This window comes from Hordeum vulgare, chromosome 2H (assembly GCF_904849725.1).
Source record: "Hordeum vulgare subsp. vulgare chromosome 2H, MorexV3_pseudomolecules_assembly, whole genome shotgun sequence".
NCBI lineage: Eukaryota > Viridiplantae > Streptophyta > Magnoliopsida > Poales > Poaceae > Hordeum > Hordeum vulgare.
Genome location: NC_058519.1, coordinates 93,310,852 through 93,315,803, shown reverse-complemented (window position 1 = coordinate 93,315,803; position 4,952 = coordinate 93,310,852).

The window sequence follows — 4,952 nt, the reverse complement described above, 5'->3', positions numbered from 1 at the left end:
TTCTTGACTTGTTCTTGGCCCTTCTTCTTGTAGATTTTGGACTTATTCTTCTTGTTGGAGTTGAATCCAAGTCCACCCTTGTCATTTGGGAATTTTTGCCTACACAATATGTTGTCAAGTGTGGAATTTCCTTCACGACCCTTTTCCAAGTCTTTCTTCAAAGAAGTAACTTGGTCCTTGAGCTCTTTGATTTGCTCTACATGGTTAGTTTCAACACAAGTAATAGAGGAAGTATAAGTGTCATTGTTAGAGCAACAAGGCAAGGAAAGTAATTCATCACAAGATGTGCCTACATTATGAGTTGATGAACTATAAGGACTAGCACATGGAAATATAGCATTATGACTAGAAATAGTGCTAATATACACATGAGGCTCATGAGATGTTACCTTAGTAATCATAGCCTCATGAGCTAACTTTAGCACATTACGGGATACAAGAAGATCACCATGAGATCTCGAGAGCTTTTCATGACTTTCTTCCTATTTCTCATAATTACTAGATATCAACTCAAGTTGAGCCCTGAGCTCAACATTCTCCTTTAATATGGATGCTTCACAAGAAATAGAGTTAGTAGCACAAGCATCATCATTAACAACAAGAGGAGTAGGAAACTTGGCAAGCTCTTTTAGATATGGAGATTCAAGTTGTGCATGCCACTCGGTGAGATCGATGAGCGAACTCTTAATGACCTTAGAGCCATTTTCGAGGTGCTCAAAGTCCTCAAGGAGTTTAGCATGTGCAAATTCAAGCTTACCATTTTTAGTTCTAAAATCATTAGCCGCCCCGAGAGCTCTATCATGGGATTCCTCTAATCTAGATAATTCTAGAGCAAATGTCTCTTCTAGAGATTCCTTGGTGGTTTGTTCATTTTCAAGAGACTGAGGTAGCTTCACGATCTCATTAGTGTAATCACGCTCATGACCTTCCATTTTCTAAATGGTGGCCTCATGCTCCTCGAGATGAGCTTCCAACCCCTCAATATATTTCTTGCCCTCAATGGCAATAGACATGATTTCCATGAAGTTGGAACGAGCAATTTTATTCTTATGATGAGATTTAAAGATTGTTTCAACCTTAGTTTTTAAGGAAGCAATATTATAACTCTCTTCATCATTATCCTCATCCTCATTATAATCAACATCATCATCATGAGATATATTGGGATTCAAGGTAGGAGATACCTTTGAAGCTTTAGCCATAAGGCAAAAGTGAGGCACAATAGATGATAATGTAGGATCCATTGAAGCATCATTCAAGACCACATCTTGTTCCATGGAGTGTTGGGTTTCCTCTACATAGTTAGCACAACAACTCGAGGAAACAGATACATTTTTATCAAGGCAACAACATATAACAAGCATATCATCACGAGATTTAGTCAAGCAATTTCTACATGATATGCAAGGACTATAAACACAAGCATGTGAAACATTTAGAGTGCTTGAAGTGTTAAAGTCCAAATATGGAGCATTGCAATAAGATAGTGATGAAGGATCATCAACAATAAGCCCACTACCATCATTACAATGATCACCACTACTCACCATATCATTACCTTGTGGCAATCCACATGTAGGTGAAGTAGATGAAGTTGAGAAAACAACACGACCGAAGGTAGAGGGAGAACAATCATCCCTACAAATCTTGGACACACCATATTTATCTTGAATATTTGTCCACAACTCATGATCACAACAGAACGACATGAGTTGAAATATAACTACATTGCTCAAAGCATCAAAAAGCACATTGGAAGCTTGAGCATTGAGATAAGAGTTTTCCTCATCGTCTAAAGATATCTTTTGAGAATCCTTTGGAGGAGAAAAAACCCATATCTACAATTCACTCTAAATTTGGGTTCATGACCCTAAAGAGATTAAGCATGCGAATTACCCAAACATCAAAATTTGTGCCATTGAATCTAAGTGTGTGTGAGAGAATCCTAATCCCATAGTTGTCATCCTTACTCTCTAGGCGGTAAAGCCTAATAATGAGATACCTAGCTCTAATACGAATTGAAAGGACGTGGATGCCGCCTAGAGGGGGGGGGGGGTGAATAGGCGCTTTAAAATATTTACGGCTCAGGCTTGAAAAAATGCGTAATAAAACTAATGTTTAATTAGTCAAGAACAAAACCTAAAACAACTAGGCTCACCTATGTGCACCAACAACTTATGCTAAGCAAGATAAACAACTAAGTGATCAAAATATATATAACAATAAACAATATGGCTATCACAAAGTAAAGTACAAAAGTAAAGGGCTCGGGTAAGAGTTAACCGAGGCACATGGAGATGATGATGTATCCTGAAGCTGCCACCCTTGCGGATCCTAATCTCTATTTGGAGCGGTGTGGAGGCACAATGCTCCCCAAGAAGCCACTAGGGCCACCGTAATCTCCTCACACCCTCACACAATGCAAGATGTCGTGATTCCACTAAGGGACCCTTGAGGGTGGTCACCGAACCCGTACAAACAAGGTTGGGGAAACCTCCACAACTTAATTGGAGGCTCCTAACAACACCATGAAGCCTCACCACAATGGGATGTGGCTCTGAGGTGACCTTAATTGCTCGGGGCAATCTCCACAACCTAGTTTGAGACCCCGACGCGTTCCCGGAGCTTTACACCACAATGATTGAGCTCCGAGGCACCACCAACCGTGTAGGTCCCCAAAGCACCCAAGGGGCACAAGCTCTAGGGTGCCCAAACACCCAAGAGTAATAAGCTTCTCAAACTTCACTTCCACGTATCACTATGGAGAACTCAAACCGATGCGACTAATGCAATGGCAAGAATACATGAAGTGGTCAAATCCTTCACACTCAAATTCCACCACAACAATATGGAGGATTACGAGAGGAAGAACAAGGAGCTCACAAAGAACTCCAAGATCTAGATCCAAGGGGTTCCCCTCACATAGAGGAGAAAGTGATTGGTGGAAACGTAGATCTAGATCTTCTCTCTCTTTTTCCTCAAGAACTAGCAAGAATCATTGGAGGGATTGAGAGATAGCAAGCTCGAAGAAGGTCAACCATAGGGGGAAATATGAACTCAAAAGATAAGATTCATTGGGTTAGAAGAACCCCTTTTATAGGAGGAAAAAAATCTAACCATTACCCCCTTAGCCCACACACAAGCGGTACTACCGCTCACGGGAGCGGTACTACCACTTGGGTGGATGAGCCAGCCGCATAGGGCAATGACGCGAGGCCACGAGCAGGTGGTGCCAATTGAGCGGTACTACCGCTCTCCCAAGCGGTACTATCATGCTAAGGGTGCGTTGCAACAGCTCTACAAACCAGCGAGGAAGTAGGAGTGAAGGTAGTTCCACCTAAGCGGTACTACTGCTCGAGAGAACGGTACTATTGCTCGTGAGAGCAGTACTACCGCAGATAAGAGGTAGTACCGCACCCTACTACCGCTCGTAGTTTACTGAGGGTTCCTCGCTGATATGTCTCCAACGTACCTACTTTTCGAAACACTTTTGCTCTCATTTTGGCATCTAATTTGCATGATTTGAACGGAACTAACCCGAACTGGCGCTATTTTCAGTAGAACTACCTTGGTGTTATTTTTGTGTCAAAATAAAAGTTCTCGGAATCGGACAAACTTTTTGGGAATTTATTTTGGGATTTATAAGGATTTATGGAGTGAAGGCGTGCCGGAGGGGAAGTCCCAAGGGGCCACAAGCCATGAGGGCGCGCCCCCAGGCAACGACGTGATGGCTTGTGGGCCCCTCGAGTCTCCCCGACACTAATTCTAGTCATATAAATTCGTATTCTTCGAGAAAAAATTAGAGAGAAGTTTTCATCGTGTTTTACGAGGCAGAGCTCCCGCCACTTCCTGTTCTTCCTCCAGAGGGCTAATTTGGAGTGCGTTTGGGGCTCCGGAGAGGGGGATTCATCGTCGTCGTCATCACCAACCCTTCTTCATCAACACCACCATGATGCTCACCACCGGGAGTGAGCAATTACTTTGTAGGCTTGTTGGACAACGGTGGAATTGGATAATATGGATCATGCAATTGAGTTAAGTTTGATAGGGCTTGATCCCTACTATCCACTATGTTCCGAGGTTGATGTTACTATGACTCTGCTATGCTTAATGCTTGTCACCAGGGCCCGAGTGCCATGATTTCAGATCTGAACCTATTATGTTTTCATGAATATAAGAGTGTTTGGATCCTATCTTGCAAGTTATAGTTACCTATTGTGTGTCTTGATCCGCATACCCCAACGTGACAATAATTGGGATTCTTTCTGGTGATTATCGTAGTTTGAGGAGTTCATGTATTCACTATGTGTTAATGCTTTGTTCCGGTTTTCTCTTAAAAGGAGGCCTTAATATCCCTAAGTTTCCAGTAGGACCCTGCTGCCACGGGAGGGTAATACAAAATATGTCATGCAAGTTCTTATCACAAGCACGTATGACTATATACGGAATACATGCCTACATTATATTGATGAACTGGAGCTAGTGTGTAACTGTTATATCATCAATTTCATCTAAATCATTATTCTATGTTGATCCATGTGCCTACGCGTTACATATATTGAATCTTGCTAAGTTACTACTGTTGCTGCTACTGTCACACCTGCTACTAAATTGCTACTACTACTACTGTTACTAAAATTGCTGCTATCATGTTAGTGTTACTACTATCACTTGCTGTGTTACTAAATATTTTCTCTAGAAGGATATCCCAAGTGCCGTTGAATTGACAACTCAACTTTTACGGCCAATAAATATTCTTTGGCTCCCCTTGTGTTGAATCAATAAATTAGGGTGAAATACTACCCGTGAAGACTGTCGCGATCCCCTACACTTGTGGGTTATCAAGACCTTTTTTGGCGCTATTGCCGGGGAGCATAGCCCTATTTATTGTGTTGACTTGGGGATATTAAATTTCTATTATGAAGAATCTGAAAGATAATCGAACCGAGATC